Here is an 18187-nt window from a genome sequence, read left to right on the forward strand (position 1 = left end):
CATTTTGGAAAGTAGACACCATAAGGTATTCACTGATGGGCATAGTGAGTTCATAGAACTTTTTATTTTTTGTCACAAGTTAGCGGAAAATGATGATTTATTTTTTTATTTTATTTTTTTCTTACAAAGTCTCATATTCCACTAACTTGTGACAAAAAATAAAAACTTCCATGAACTCACTATGCCCATCACGAAATACCTTGGGGTGTCTTCTTTCCAAAATGGGGTCACTTGTGGGGTAGTTATACTGCCCTGGCATTTTAGGGGCCCAAATGCGTGCAAAGTAGTTTGAAATCAAAATCTGTAAAAAATGACCGGTGAAATCCGAAAGGTGCTCTTTGGAATGTGTGCCCCTTTGCCCACCTAGGCTGCAAAAAAGTGTCACACATCTGGTATCGCCGTACTCAGGAGAAGTTGGGGAATGTGTTTTGGGGTGTCATTTTACATATACCCATGCTGGGTGAGAGAAATATCTTGGCAAAAGACAACTTTTCCCATTTTTTTATACAAAGTTGGCATTTGACCAAGGTATTTCTGAGTACGGCGATACCAGATGTGTGACACTTTTTTTGCAGCCTAGGTGGGCAAAGGGGCACACATTCCAAAGAGCACCTTTAGGATTGCACCGGCCATTTTTTACAGATTTTGATTTCAAACTACTTCGCACACATTAGGGCCCCTAAATTGCCAGGGCAGTATAACTACCCCACAAGTGACCCCATTTTGGAAAGAAGACACCACAAGGTATTCCGTGAGGGGCATGGCGAGTTCCTAGAATTTTTTATTTTTTGTCACAAGTTAGTGTAATATGAGACTTTGTAAGAAAAATAAATAAATAAATAAATCATCATTTTCCGCTAACTTGTGACAAAAAATAAAAAATTCTAGGAACTCGCCATGCCCCTCACAGAATACCTTGGGGTGTCTTCTTTCCAAAATGGGGCCAGTTGTGGGGTAGTTATACTTCCCTGGCATTCTAGGGGCCCTAATGTATGGAAAGTAGTTTGAAATCAAAATGTATAAAAAATGACCTGTGAAATCCTAAAGGTTCTCTTTGGAATGTGTGCCCCTTTGCCCACCTAGGAGGCAAAAAAGTGTCACACATGTGGTATCGCCTTACTCAGGAGAAGTTGGGGAATGTGTTTTGGGGTGTCATTTTACATATACCCATGCTGGGTGAGAGAAATATCTTGGCAAAAGACAACTTTTCCCATTTTTTTATACAAAGTTGGCATTTGACCAAGATATTTCTCTCACCCAGCATGGGTATATGTAAAATGACACCCCAATACACATTGCCCAACTTCTCCTGAGTACGGCAATACCAGATGCGTGACACTTTTTTGCAGCCTAGATGCGAGGAGCGGCCTAAATTCCTTTTAGGAGGTCATTTTTAGACATTTGGATCCTTGACTTCTTCTCACGCTTTCGGGTCCCTAAAATGCCAGGGCAGTATAAATACCCCACATGTAACCCCATTTTGGAAAGAACACACCCCAAGGTATTCAATGAGGAGCATGGCGAGTTCATCGAATTATTTTTTTTTTGGCACAAGTTAGCGGAAATTGATTTTTTTATTTATTTTCTCACAAAGTCTCCCTTTCCGCTAACTTGGGACAAAAATGTAAATCTTTCATGGACTCAATATGCCCCTCACGGAATACCTTGGGGTGTCTTCTTTCCGAAATGGGGTCACATGTGGGGTATTTATACTGTCCTGGCATTTTAGGGGCCCTAAAGCGTGAGAAGAAGTCTGGAATATAAATGTCTAAAAAATGTTACGCATTTGGATTCCGTGAGGGGTATGGTGAGTTCATGTGAGCTTTTATTTTTTGACACAAGTTAGTGGAATATGAGACTTTGTAAGAAAAAAAATTAAAAATTCTGCTAACTTGGGCCAAAAAAATGTCTGAATGGAGCCTTACAGGGGGGTGATCGATGACAGGGGGGTGATCAGGGAGTCTATATGGGGTGATCACCCCCCTGTCATTGATCACCGCCCTGTAAGGCTCCATTCAGACGTCCTTATGTGTTTTGCGGATCCGATCCATGTATCCGTGGATCCGTAAAAATCATACGGATGTCTGAATGGAGCCTTACAGGGGGGTGATCAATGGCAGGGGGGTGATCAATGACAGGGGGGTGATCAGGGAGTCTATATGGGTGATCACCCCCCTGAAATTGATCACCCCCCTGTAAGGCTCCATTCAGACATCCGTATGTGTTTTGCGGATCCGATCTATGTATCCGTGGATCCGTAAAAATGATACGGACGTCTGAATGGATCCTTACAGGGGGGTGATCAATGACAGGGGGGTGATCAGGGAGTCTATATGGGGTGATCACCCCCTTGTCATTGATCACCCCCCTGTAAGGCTCCATTCAGACGTCCGTATGTGTTTTGCGGATCTAATCCATGTATCCGTGGATCCGTAAAAATCATACGGACGTCTGAATGGAGCCTGACAGGGGGGTGATCAATGACAGGGGGGTGATCAGGGAGTCTATATGGGTGATCACCCCCCTGTCATTGATTACCCCCCTGTAAGGCTCCATTCAGACGTCCGTATGTGTTTTGCGGATCCGATCCATGTATCCGTGGATCCGTACAAATCATACGGACATCTGAGTGGAGCCTTACAGGGGGGTGATCAATGACAGGGGGGTGATCAGGGAGTCTATATGGGGTGATCAGGGGTTCATAAGGGGTTAATAAGTGACAGGGGGGGGTGTAGTGTAGTGGTGTTTGGTGGTATGTTACTGAGCTACCTGTGTCCTCTGGTGGTCGATCCAAGCAAAAGGGACCACCAGAGGACCAGGTAGCAGGTATATTAGACGCTGTTATCAAAACAGCGTCTAATATACCTGTTAGGGGTTAAAAAAAAATCGCATCTCCAGCCTGCCAGCGAACGATCGCCGCTGGCAGGCTGGAGATCCATTCGCTTACTTTCCGTTCCTGTGAACGCGCGCGCCTGTGTGCGCGCATTCACAGGAAGCCTCGCCTCTCGCGAGATGACGCACGGATGCGTCCAGGAGGAATGAATCGACCGCCTCCCGGACGCATCCGTGCGTTACATGGCCGGGAGGCGGTTAACACCTTCCTGGACTCTGTACAGTTACCTCATCTTTCACTAGAACAGGTCAATGTCTTATCTCGTCCCAGTGAGGAGATACAATTAGCAATCAAATCCTTACCGTTAAATAAAGCCCTAGGACCAGATGGGTTTACTAATGCCTTGTAATGGGGAGCCGGCAACGCACTTTCTCCTTGCGGCGGCGCCGGCATCCTGCATCTATGCCCTCGTCTTCATGGGGACCAGGGGGCGGGGAGGACCCGGCGGCGCTCGCCTCCTTAGCGTGGCCGGAATCCTCCTAGCTGAAAGAGGTACTGAGCACCGATCGCAATTTATCGGCGCTCAGATGGTTTGGGCTGGACTTGGGTCACGTGACACTGGCTACGTCATGTGACCCACTTGTTCTGCTATTTAAACAGGCAGCCTGCTGGCCACAGGTTGCCTGTGAATGGTCTTGCTACCCTCACTAGCATTTTCGTAATGTGCCTTCTGTGTATTTTGGACATTGGCTCTGTTTTTGATCTCGACCTTGTGATCTCCCTGGAATTGACGTGATCTCTTGGCTTCAGACTCCAGATTGTGTTTTGACTTCGTTATCGGATTGCTCCCTGTGTACCTGTGTGACCTCTGCACATATCTAAGCGAGGGACTGCCACCAAGTTGTACATCGTCGGTTAGGACAGGCCGTGCAAGTAGGCAGGGACAGAAGTGGGGTGGATTTTAGGGCTGCACTTATCCCTACCCTCTTTTGTGAAAGATTCACAGGCCTTACCTATACCATGAACCCTATGTGAGTTCTCACAGGACTAGGTACATAGTCTCGTCCAAATGGTGCAGGATTTGGCGGAGAGGCTACAGCGGCAGGAATTGCACCAGGCCCCACCTGTAGTGGCCTCCTCCGCTCAAAATCTTGAACCTCAAGTCAAACTGCCTGACCATTTTTCAGGGGATAAGAAGTAATTGCTGACATTTAAAGAAAGCTGCAAGCTTTATTTTCGATTACGCCCATATTTTTGGGGCTCCGAACAGCAAAGGTTAGGCATTATCATCTCTTTGCTACAGGGAGATCCGCAAGAATGGGCCTACTCCCTCCCTGTGGATTTTCCCTGCCTAACTACTGTTGAAGCGTTGTTTCAGGCCTTAGGGGTTCTCTATGACGAACCCGATAGGTCGACGGTGGCAGAGTCCCAGTTAAAGACGCTTTGTCAGGGGGACAGACTTGTTGAGGAGTACTGCACCCAATTCCGGAGATGGTGCATTTCCTCTGGCTGGAATGACCCAGCACTTAGGTGTTAATTTAGGACTGGACTCTCCGATGAACTGAAGGACATGTTGGTCTGTTATCCCATCCCTGACACTTTAGCACAGACTATGACCCTAGCTGTCAGACTAGATCGACGTATTAGGGAAAGCCGGCGAGAACTTCTGACTTTTCCACAGGTGGTGGTCAAACCGGACTATTCACCTTTCAGAGTCAAGTTGGAAAGTAACCCTGAAGAACCCATTTCACAGAATTACCATTAATTCTAAGACATAACTTTTAATTATAATTATTAAAATATTGGACCCATTAAATATAGAAATAAACCATAAAGACAAAAAAATAAATCAAAACGACTATATATTCATGGTCTCCTTGGTTGTAGGAGGGTAACCAGACAAGGTGAATAGTCTAAAGGGGCAATATCCCTGCTACAGTCCCTTATTCTGGTAGCCCTACCTATAAACGGAATTGCCGCCCCGATAGGGGCGATCCCGTGTCTCGTACCTCCTATAAATCCCTGGAGGACCCTAATAGCGGTGGAAGATAATGCTATTACTGGTATGGAGCCACAACTAGTCTATATATTTCCAAAAATAACAACCAGTGTACATAAAAACACTCCTGTATAATGGAGTATAACAACACCCCGTGAGCAATAATGCACAAAATGAATGTACTGGATGTACAGTGTCCCTACGCGTTTCGCCTTGTTAGTAATAGGCTCCTCAGGGGACAAAAAACCATAAACAGCAGAGTGTCCTACACCAGAAATAATAAAACTAAAAAGTAGATACAGCAGTAGATAAGTATGACCATGATACAATTCATGTGTCTGAAAACGTGGTCATACATACAGGAATCACATAGGCATCAATGATAATTCCATGCAATTAGATATATCACAGTAGGGACTTGTTAACATGCCATCCATTAAGGCAATACTGAGGACACCACCATTCAAAGTGTCGTCTATCAATTCAATCTAGTACACAGGTGACCTCCCAACTCATTGGCATGTTTAGGATAATATATTATATGACAGTTAAAGTCTATAGATAGGAACTTGCGTGTCCAGCATGATGCCCCTAATTCCTGATGCAGAGGATAGCCCTGGGAGATGGTGGTATCACTGGTGAGAGGCTGATGATGCAGGCTCCTGGCGTCCCGGCGTGTCCGCTGTGTCTGTATCATGGTCATACTTGACCATATTCTACCATATTCTACCATATTCCCTTGAACAGGGCTATGTTCATTCTGTGATTTCTTCCTGAAGAACCCATGCAACTTGGGATGACCAGGAGTACGGCATACATATTAGGACATCGTCAGACATCATCCACAACTCCATCCTCCGTCAGGCAAAACTCCATCAGACCTCAGACATCAGACAAAACTCCGTCCTCCGTCACCCAATACTCCATCAGACCTCAGACATCAGCTAAAACTCTGTCCTCCCTCAGACATCAGCCAAAACTCCGTCCTCCCTAACTCAAAATACGCCCTACTACACACACTCTTCACCTGACGGAGCTGCTAGCTGCTGGAGAAGCAAAGGACCTGTGATGACGCCATGACCATGTGACGAGTCACGTGTGTGGGAGGGGTCAGATGTGCACAGCAGCTGGTAGAGTGTACAGAACAGTAGCCATCAAATAGAGCTCTGTACTAGAGATGTGTGTGTAACCTGCATGTAGCAGAGCTGTGTACTGTTACAGAGATGTATGTGTAACCTGCAGGTAGCAGATCTGTATGTGTAACCTGCAGGTAGCAGAGCTGTGTACTGTGTTACAGAGATGTATGTGTAACCAGCATGTAGCAGAGCTGTGTACTGTGTTACAGAGATGTACGTGTAACCTGCATGTAGCAGAGCTGTGTACTGTGTTACAGAGATGTATGTGTAACCTGCAGGTGGCAGAGCTGTGTACTGTGTTACAGAGATGTATGTGTAACCTGCAGGTAGCAGAGCTGTATGTGTAACCTGCAGGTAGCAGAGCTGTGTACTGTGTAGCAGATCTGTATGTGTAACCTGCAGGTAGCAGAGCTGTATACTGTGTTACAGAGATGTATGTGTAACCTGCATGTAGCAGAGCTGTGTACTGTGTTACAGAGATGTACGTGTAACCTGCATGTAGCAGAGCTGTGTACTGTGTTACAGAGATGTATGTGTAACCTGCAGGTGGCAGAGCTGTGTACTGTGTTACAGAGATGTGTGTGTAACCTGCAGGTAGCAGATCTGTATGTGTAACCTGCAGGTAGCAGAGCTGTGTACTGTGTAGCAGATCTGTATGTGTAACCTGCAGGTAGCAGAGCTGTGTACTGTGTAGTAGATCTGTATGTGTAACCTGCATGTAGCATAGCTGTGTACTGTGTTACAGAGATGTATGTGTAACCTGCAGGTAGCAGAGCTGTGTACTGTGTAGCAGACCTGTATGTGTAACCTGCAGGTAGCAGAGCTGTGTACTGTGTAGCAGATCTGTATGTGTAACCTGCATGTAGCAGAGCTGTGTACTGTGTAGCAGAGCTGTATGTGTAACCTGCATGTAGCAGAGCTGTGTACTGTGTAGCAGTGCTGTATGTGTAACCTGCATGTAGCAGTGCTGTGTACTGTGTAGCAGAGCTGTATGTGTAACCTGCATGTAGCAGTGCTGTGTACTGTGTAGCAGAGCTGTATGTGTAACCTGCATGTAGCAGAGCTGTGTACTGTGTTACAGAGATGTATGTGTAACCTGCAGGTAGCAGAGCTGTGTACTGTGTAGCAGATCTGTATGTGTAACCTGCATGTAGCAGAGCTGTGTACTGTGTAGCAGAGCTGTATGTGTAACCTGCATGTAGCAGAGCTGTGTACTGTGTAGCAGTGCTGTATGTGTAACCTGCATGTAGCAGAGCTGTGTACTGTGTTGCAGAGCTGTATGTGTAACCTGCATGTAGCAGAGCTGTGTACTGTGTAGCAGAGCTGTATGTGTAACCTGCATGTAGCAGTGCTGTGTACTGTGTAGCAGAGCTGTATTTGTAACCTGAATGTAGCAGAGCTGTGTACTGTGTAGCAGAGCTGTATGTGTAATCTGCAAGTATCAGAGCTGTGTGCTGTGTAGCGGAGCTGTATGTGTAACCTGCATGTAGAAGTGCTGTGTACTGTGTTACAGGGATGTATGTGCAACCTGCATGTAGTAGTGCTGTGTACTGTGTTACAGAGATGTGTGTGTAACCGCATGTAGCAGAGCTTTTTACTGTGTAACAGAGATGTGTGTGTAACCTGGGAACTATAAAAAGTGTAAAATAAAACATAAAAATTCAGATCACCCCCCTTTTCCCAAAATGAAAATAAAAGAACTAAAAAAATACACATCATGGGTGTCGCAATGTGTAAAAACACCCATTGTATAAAAATATATTCCTCATACGGCAAACGGCAAAACAGAAGAAAAAAAAAGAGTCCAAATGTCCGATTCGCCGTTTTTGGTCGCTTCATTTGCTACAAAAATGTAAATAAAAAGTGATCAAAAAGTCTTAAACACCCCAGAATGGTATCAGTGAAAAGTTCAGATTGCCCCGCAAAAAATGAGCCCCCATCCAGCTCTGAACACATAATTCCCAAAAAGTTATAGAGCTCAAAATATGACGACAAAAAAAAAAATCTGATTCTGTAAATCTCCTGTCACTCCGAGTTACTCAGAATTGGTAACCCTAATTAATAAATACATGCAACATGAATGCATATATGCCGCTTCACACAGATCACAAGTGTTAGGCCTCTTGCACATGAACGTTGTTGGTCCATTCCGTGCATTGGGGACAGCAATTTGCAGTCCCCAATGCACGGGCAACGTGCGTGCAGCGGCCGGGACAGATCCAGACCCATTCAACTTGAATAGGTCCGTGAATATGTTCTACTTTTTTGCTGTGCGGAGGCATGGCCAGAAACACCACGGAAGCACTCTGTAGTGCTTCTGTGGGGATCCGATCCGTGTTTCTGTTCCGTTCAAGTGAATGGGTCGACATCACGGATGCGGGATGCACACGGCTGGTGCCCTGTGTATTGCGGAACCGCAGTATGTGGTCCACAATACGACCACAGTCACACAGCGGCCATGTGCAAGAGGCCTTACAAAGATGGGATTTATGGTGCACATCCTCTTGTGCTTCCCATATTCCACAGATTTATATCACAGAGCTACTTACAGTTGTGCTGATAAGTTTACATACCCTTGCAGAATTTATGATTTCTTAAAGGGGTATTCTCATCTTCCCTTTTTCATACTTACCTTCCTTGAGCGTGACGTTCACTTCCTGTATTCTTCTCCCGGCCGGGCCGCGCTTGCGCAGAAGACTGAAGATTCTCTCCCGGCCGGGCCGCGCAATGTCCTGAACGCGCACAGCGCCGCGCATGTGCCATGGTGACTTATTCCTGGCCTGTATAGTACAGAGTCGGCGTGCGCATTCGCGGCTCTGTACTATACTGGCCAGGAAGAAGTCATCATGGCGCATGCGCGGCTGCATGCGCGTTCAGGACATTGCGCGGCCCAGCCGGGAGAGAATTTTCCGTCCTCTGCGCAAGCGTGGCCCGGCTGGATTCGACAGGAGAGGTGGCCGTGACCAGGGGAGACCAAAGACAACATCAGGTAAGAGGGGACTTATTTTCTAAAAAAGGATGGGAATTGGGTAATAAAATGTATTTAGAAAAATTATCACTGTCAAATCATTAACAGATGTAACAGTGATCATTAAGATGAGAATACCCCTTTAACCATTGTTCAGAGAATATGAATGATAACACGGACACTTTTCTCTCGCTCATGGTTAGTGGTCGGCTGAAGCCATTTATGTCAAACAACGGTGTTTACTCTTTATAAATCATAATCACAACACAAACTCCCCAAATGACCCTGATCAGAAGTTTACACACCCCAGTTATTAATACCATGTATTGCCCCCTTTAACATCAATGACAGCTTGAAGTCTTTTGTGGTAGTTGTGGATGAGGCTCTTTATTTTCTCAGATGGTAAAACTGCCCATTCTTCCTGTTGAAAAAAAAAAAGCAATTCCACCACAGTTTTACGTGATTTTTATTTATGACATTCGATGTGCGATAAAACTGACTGGTTACTTTTATTCTACAGGTCAGATCGAATCCGGCAATACCTTATATGTATAGTTTTTCTTGCGTTTTAATAGTGATAAAAAATTTAAAATATCCGATTTCTTTTTGTCGCCATATTTTGAGCCCCATAACTTTTTTGTAATTATGTGTACGGAGCTGGGTGCGGGCTCATTTTTTGCGGGGCAATCTAAACTTTTTACTGATACCATTCTGGGGTGTTTAAGACTTTTTGATCACTTTTTATTTACATTTTTGTAGCAAATGAAGTGACCAAAAACGGCGAATCGGACATTTGGACTCTTTTTTTTTTCTGTTTTGCTGTTTGCCGTATGGGGAATTTATTTTTATACAATGGGCGTTTTTACACATTGCGACACCCATGATGTGTCTTTTATTTTAATTTTGGGAAATGGGGGTGATCTGAATATTTATGTTTTTTTTTTACACTTTTTTATAGTTCCCAGGTTACACACACATCTCTGTAACACAGTACACAGCTCTGCTACCTGCAGGTTGCACATACATCCCTGTAACACAGTACACAGCTCTGCTACATGCAGGTTACACATACAGCTCTGCTACACAGTACACAGCACTTCTACATGTAGGTTACACACACATCTCTGTAACACAGTACACAGCTCTGCTACATGCTGTTACACACACTGCTCTATATACACAGTACACAGCTCTGCTACATGCAGGTTACACACACATCTCTGTAACACAGTACACATCTCTGCTACACAGTACACAGCACTGCTACCTGCAGGTTGCACATACATCCCTGTAACACAGTACACAGCTCTGCTACATGCAGGTTACACATACAGCTCTGCTACACAGTTCACAGCTCTGCTACATGCAGGTTACACATACAGCTCTGCTACACAGTACACAGCTCTGCTACATGCAGGTTACACATACAGATCTGCTACACAGTACACAGCTCTGCTACCTGCAGGTTACACGTACATCTCTGTAACACAGTACACAGCTCTGCTACCTGCAGGTTACACATACAGATCTACTACACAGTACACAGCTCTGCTACCTGCAGGTTACACATACAGATCTGCTACACAGTACACAGCTCTGCTACCTGCAGGTTACACGTACATCTCTGTAACACAGTACACAGCTCTGCTACCTGCAGGTTACACATACAGATCTGCTACACAGTACACAGCTCTGCTACCTGCAGGTTACACATACAGATCTGCTACCTGCAGGTTACACATACATCTCTGTAACACAGTACACAGCTCTGCTACATGCAGGTTACACATACATCTCTGTAACACAGTACACAGCTCTGCTACATGCAGGTTACACACACATCTCTAGTACAGAGCTCTATTTGATGGCTACTGTTCTGTACACTCTACCAACTGCTGTGCACATCTGACCCCTCCCACACACGTGACTCGTCACATGGTCATGGCGTCATCACAGGTCCTTTGCTTCTCCAGCAGCTAGCAGCTCCGTCAGGTGAAGAGTGTGTGTAGTAGGGCGTATTTTGAGTTAGGGAGGACGGAGTTTTGGCTGATGTCTGAGGGAGGACAGAGTTTTAGCTAATGTCTGAGGTCTGATGGAGTTTTGCCTGACGGAGGACGGAGTTTTGTCTGATGTCTGATGTCTGAGGTCTGATGGAGTTTTGCCTGACGGAGGACGGAGTTTTGTCTGAGGTCTGAGGTCTGATGGAGTTTTGCCTGACGGAGGACGGAGTTTTGTCTGATGTCTGAGGTCTGATGGAGTTTTGCCTGACGGAGGACGGAGTTTTGTCTGATGTCTGAGGTCTGATGGAGTTTTGGGTGACGGAGGACGGAGTTTTGTCTGATGTTTGAGGTCTGATGGAGTTTTGCCTGATGAAGGACGGAGTTTTGTCTGATGTCTGAGGTCTGATGGAGTTTTGGGTGACGGAGGACGGAGTTTTGTCTGATGTCTGAGGGCTGATGGAGTTTTGTCTGACGGAGGACGGAGTTTTGTCTGATGTCTGATGGAGTTTTGCCTGACGGAGGACGGAGTTTTGTCTGATGTCTGATGGCTGATGGAGTTTTGCCTGACGGAGGATGGAGTTGTGGATGATGTCTGACGATGTCCTAATATGTATGCCGTACAGGAGGGATCTTAGACGTCAAAAGGGTGCCTGTTTCTACTGTGGAGAATCTGATCAGTGGGTACGCCTTTGCCCCAGAATTCCTCCCTCCAAGAGATCCTCCAGACCTGATGATCAGAAGGATAACGTACTCCCAGAGGTAGTAAAAGAAAAAGTATTGTTGCCTGTGATTATTTCTTTGGGCATGTGTAAAGGGTCTGGGAAGGCGTTCATTGATTCTGGGTCCGCCTCTAATTTTATGGACTATAATTTCCCCTTGTCATTGGGATTACCTATTTTGTCTCTTCCCAAGCCTATACACATTATAGCTATTGATTCCACTCCCTTGGTGGGTGGTACTGTGGAATATTGTGAGCCTGAGGTAACCTTGATGGTGGGGGTTAGTCATATGGAGAGTTGTTCCTTTTTTATATTGAAAAATGTACCCGTGGAATTAGTTCTGGGCATTCCCTGGCTTCAAATTCATAATCCAATTATCAACTGGTCCACGGGTGAATAAGAGAAATGGGGACGAAAGTGTGAGTCATGCTGTTTACCGGTTATTCAAGCTGGAATCGCTTCTGAATCAAATAACCTACCCCCTTACATCAGTAATTTCGGTGATGTGTTTTCCAAGTCTGATGCCAAGTTCCTTCCTCCTTATAGACCGTATGATTGTGCTATCGAACTTATTCCAGGATCAAAGTACCCTAAGTGTCGTGTTTATAATCTATCTTGCCCTGAACGGAGGTCTATAATATTAGACCTTGAGTTTCCCCTATGGGGGCAAGATTTTTCTTTGTTGAAAAAAAAAGATGGTGGATTTAGACCTTGTATTGATTATCGAGAGTTAAACAAAATTACTATAAAAAAATCAATACACTTTGCCGTTGATTCCAGACCTGTTTAATCAGGTCCTTGGAGCCTAATGGTTCACTAAACTCGACCTCAGGGGAGCATATAATCTCATTTGTATCAAGGAGGGGGATGAGTGGAAAACTGCTTTTAATACCCCTGAAGGGCATTATCAATATACAGTGATGCCATATTGATTGTTTATTTAGACAATATTTTGATTTATTACCCCCAATTGGGATTCTCATGTTACCCACACTAGACAGGTACTAGAGGTTCTTTGAGAAAACCCACTATTTGCTAAAGGTGAAAAATATACAGTACATTTGGGGTACAGGAAATTTTGTTTTTGGGGTATATTCTCACTCCCCAAAAACAATGTTTTGGGGTTTTTCCAATTCCATCTCCCTGACCTAACTAGAAAGGGAGTGGATTTAGTGAATTGCTCTTCCGAAGCCACTAAGGATTTTGAAACACTCAAGAGATGTTTTGTTAACGCTCCTATTTTAGTCCAACCTGACCAAGAGAAGTCTTTTGTGGTCAAGGTCGACGCCTCCAAGGATGGGGTAGGAGCAGTACTCTCCCAGGGGTCATCAACTTTCACGAACCTGAGACCGTGCGCATTTTTCTCTCATAAGTTCTCTCCTACCAAGAGAAATTATGATATTGGGAACCGAGAATTGCTAGCTATTAAGTGGACCTTTGAGGAGCGGCATCATTTTTTGGAGGGTACCCTACATAGTGCTACAGTTCTTACTGACCATAAAAATCTTTGGAGTCTGCAAAACATTTAAATCCCAGGCAGGCTAGATAGGCATTGTTCTTTATTTACATGTTTTAATTTCTGGATTACTTTCAGGCCAGGAAGTAAAAATATTAAAGCTGATGCCCTGTCCCAAAGTTTCTGTGCTTTCCAACCTCTTGACACTCCACCTGAACCTACAGTGTCGGCAGGAGTCATTGTGGCTTCGGTCTCAGCTGATTTGACGACTGAAATTTCTGCGGAACAACACTTGGCTCCAGTACAATCTTCAAGTGATAATTTTTTTGTCCCTGGTCATTTACGTCTCCGAATGTTGGCTGAGTGCCACAACTCTGTTTTTAGTTTCAAAGAGTATTTATTGGAGTTTTAAGGCAGTGATACATATACATATATAAGAAAATATAATAAGACAAAGAGAAAACATTATTCAAATGGTTTACAGATATGGGTATAGTATAAATAATGGGGTTACATTGTCATGAATATCGCCAGTCGGAGTTAGTGTAGGGAAATGATTGCTCATCACCTCGAGTATGGAAGTTGTCTATAGGGCAATACAGTCGTGTAAATCAGTGGAATGGGAAAAGGACAGCCAGGGCTCCCAGAACATTCCAAAGGTATCAAATCTGTCTGAACAAATGGCAGTGAGCCTTTCATACAGTAATATCCTATTGATTCTGTCCAATACCGCCTGATAACTAAGCGAAGCTGATCGCAATTTGAAGGCTATATGAATTCTATCTGCTAAAAGAATATATTGTGAGACCTTAATCTGGCGTGTGTTAGCCAAGAAGGCTTATCCCCCAAAAGGCATAAGGGTAGGGATGTGGGGTATGAGCATTTCAGCACTGAGTATAGTAAGGTGCAAATTCTGCATTAAAACCTCTGTACTATCTGTACTATCGGGCAGGTCCAGCATATATGGAGCATCGTGCCCTCCTCATCACAACCACGGAAACATCTGGGGGAAAGCTCCGGATATATACGGTGTAATCTGAATGGGACCATATAGGTCCTATGTAATATCTTTATCAATGTTTCTGCCAATGTGGTTGCCACGATCCCTTGGTAAAAGTCTGAGAGCGCTGGAACCATCTAGACATTGTATAGTCCACACCTATGTCCTCCTCTGATGCTTTCATATATGGTAATTTATTTCCTTCTGGGACCACGTTAAGTATCCCATAAATCCTAGACAACAGACCCTGTTTATATAGAGAGTAAGAAACAAAGCGTTCAAAGGGTGTAAAATCTAGTATGCCAGTTGAAGGTCTGTGACGGACCCCCAGTACTCAGAAAGAGTATGTCCGCCTCTGTATTCTTCCTTCCTCAGGAGATATTGCAAACCGCTGTGGCTCCCAGTTTCCCCAGTCACTGGACGAGACTCAGTGTGGGTGAAACAAATTCTGCTTTATTGAACAAATGCACAGACATACAGTACAGACCAAAAGTTTGGACACACCTTCTCATTCAAAGAGTTTTCTTTATTTTCTTGACTATGAAAATTGTAGATTCACACTGAAGGCATCAAAACTATTAATTAACACATGTGGAATTATATACATAACAAAAAAGTGTGAAACAACTGAAAACATGTCATATTCTAGGTTCTTCAAAGTAGCCACCTTTTGCTTTGATTACTGCTTTGCACACTCTTGGCATTCTCTTGATGAGCTTCAAGAGGTAGTCACCTGAAATGGTTTTCACTTCACAGGTGTGCCCTGTCAGGTTTAATAAGTGGGATTTCTTGCCTTAAAAAATGGGGTTGGGACCATCAGTTGCATTGTGGAGAAGTCAGGTGGCTACACAGCTGATAGTCTTACTGAATAGACTGTTAGAATTTGTATTATGGCAAGAAAAAAGCAGCTACGTAAAGAAAAACGAGTGGCCATCATTACGTCAAGGAAAAATTGGGAAAACTTTGAAAGTGTCCCCAAGTGCAGTCACAAAAAACATCAAGTGCTACAAAGAAACTGGCTCACATGCGGACTGCCCCAGGAAAGAAAGACGAAGAGTCACCTCTGCTGCGGAGTTCATCCGAGTCACCAGCCTCTGAAATCGCAGGTTAACAGCAGCTCAGATTAGAGACCAGGTCAATGCCACACAGAGTTCTAGCAGCAGACACATCTCTAGAACAACTGTTAAGAGGAGACTGTGTGAATCAGGCCTTCATGGTAGCATATCTGCTAGGAAACCACTGCTAAGGACAGGCAACAAGCAGAAGAGACTTGTTTGGGCTAAAGAATTTGAAATCTTTGGTTCCAACCACCGTGTCTTTGTGCAACGCAGACAAGGTGAACGGATGGACTCTACATGCCTGGTTCCCACCGTGAAGCATGGAGGAGTAGGTGTGATGGTGTGGGGGTGCTTTGCTGGTGACACTGTTGGGGATTTATTCAAAATTGAAGGCATACTGAACCAGCATGGCTACCACAGCATCTTGCAGCGGCATGCTATTCCATCCGGTTTGCGTTTAGTTGGACCATCATTTATTTTTTTAACAGGACAATGACCCTAAACACACCTCCAGGCTGTGTAAGGGCTATTTGACCATGAAGGAGAGTGATTGGGTGCTGTGCCAGATGACCTGGCCTCCACAGTCACTGTACCTGAACCCAATCGAGACGGTTTGGGGTGAGCTGGACCGCAGAGTGAAGGCAAAAGGGCCAACAAGTGCTAAGCATCTCTGGGAACTCCTTCAAGACTGTTGGAAGACCATTTCAGGTGACTACCTCTTGAAGCTCATCAAGAGAATGCCAAGAGTGTGCAAAGCAGTAATCAAAGCAAAAGGTGGCTACTTTGAAGAACCTAGAATATGACATATTTTCAGTTGTTTCACACTTTTTTGTTATGTATATAATTCCACATGTGTTAATTCATAGTTTTGATGCCTTCAGTGTGAATCTACAATTTTCATAGTCATGAAAATAAAGAAAACTCTTTGAATGAGAAGGTGTGTCCAAACTTTTGGTCTGTACTGTATACCTGTTTCCACAAAATACTAATTGAGGGGTGCGATATTCCTGCTTCTACGAAATACTGATTAAGAAGTTCTATATGCCTGCTTACACAAAATACTGATTAAAGGGCTTGATATACCTGCTTCCACAAAATACTGATTGAGGGGTGTGATATACCTGCTTCCACAAAATACTGATTAAAGGGCTTGATATACCTGCTTCCACAAAATACTGATTGAGGGGTGTGATATACCTGCTTCCACAAAATACTGATTAAGGGGTTTGATATACCTGCTTCCACTAAATACTGATTGAGGAGTGCAATATAGAAGGTAGCAATGGTCGCCACCCAGCAGTCTGATGACAGTACCCAGATCAGCCCAAGGAGGGTGGTTCCCACTGTTGCTGCCTATCCCGAGATTTTTAATGTCAGTGGTGGTGAAGGTGACGATGATGACGTGTCGATGGACGTCACATGGGTGCCCACAAGAAAGGAAGAGGAGGGGAGTTCAGAGGTAGAGACGGAGCAGCAGATAGGGAGGAGAAGCAGGCAGAACTCGCAGTGCACAGGAGGCAAAAAGAAGACTGCAAATGTAACTGGAGCGAGCCATCTACCATGCACGGTCACATCTTGGCCCCCCAGGACGCCGGCACATGGCTCCGCAGTGTGGGCTTTTTTTAACGTGTCAGCTCTAGTGATGAGCCGCAAGGGTCATATTCAAATTTGTGATATTTAGCAAATATTTTGTAGAATATTTGTCAAATATTTGTGATTTTGAATATTCGTTATATTCTACTTTTTTTTTACTTGAAAAATTGGCAAAGTAATGATCGTGTAATATGCGAATATTACGCGATCAATACAGGCATGGGTCAAAAATGAATATATAGCACTATAGAATATAGTGCTATATATTTGTTTTGTATATTTTTACAATTTTTTCAATCTGAAGTCATGATTTCTCCCTGCTTAAAGGGCTTCTGTCACCCCACAACGTCTTCTCTTTCGGTGATGTCATCGGCGCAGGCGCACTGAGGGAGTTCTGAGGAGACGAGCCTCCTCATCTCAGAGCGCCTGCGCCGAATGAACAGAGGCGCGCGATTTTTGAAATACTGACAGGGCCGGCCGGAGGAGGAGATCACGGCTGGCCCTGTCAATCAACACGACGAGGGGGTGGTTTTCTGCGGCGGCTACCAGCAAGTAGAAGCCCTACTTGCTGGTAGAGACCGGATTTGCATATTATAAAACTTCGTTTTCTCAAGAAACGGCCGCATGAAAGTAAGTGACAACATTAAATTCTCATATATCGCGCTATAATGAATGTAACTAGCCCAAAAAAAAAAAATGACTGTTGTGGGGTGACAGAAGCCCTTTAAGTTAATTAAGCAGGGAGGAATCATGACTTTAGATGGAAAAAAATGATGAATATTCAAAAAAACTAATATATAGAGCGACAAAGAAGATTATAGTACTATATTAGCTAAATTGCTCTACATTAGTTTTTTCGAATATTCACTATATTGCTCTATATTCTTGTTTTAGAATATTAAGAATATTTTAAAAAACAAATATATATCACTATATGTCACCATGGGAACGCCTGGGGGTTAGAATATACCATCGGATCTGATTTTTCATGATCTCAGTGTTCAAATGGGAAAGATGGCACCTGGCCTCCCATCACCGAGCCCAGTAAGAGCAATAGTGATGGACGAACATCGGCCGGAACAGTTTGCAAACGCGAAATTCTCTGAAATGTGACCTGTCGGAGCCTAGAAAGGATTTATTTTAGGCCACGGGAGTACAGACCTTAAACATTAGGCATTCACCTGACATAAAAGAAATTCTGATTATGTGGCTCGAGGCACATTATGTGGTCAATGGATAAAAATTTTACTGTAGGCCACTGGGCTATAGGCCCCAAACATTAGGCATTCACCGGACAGAAAAGATCAAGTGATTATGTGGCCAGAGGTATATTACACGGTCAATGAATATCAATAATACTTCAGGCCAGAACAAATACAGGTCAAATACATATGTTTAAAAGTACTAAAATTATAAAATTGGATT

The sequence above is a fragment of the Bufo gargarizans genome, chromosome 5 (assembly GCF_014858855.1).
Source record: "Bufo gargarizans isolate SCDJY-AF-19 chromosome 5, ASM1485885v1, whole genome shotgun sequence".
Taxonomy (NCBI): Eukaryota; Metazoa; Chordata; class Amphibia; order Anura; family Bufonidae; genus Bufo; species Bufo gargarizans.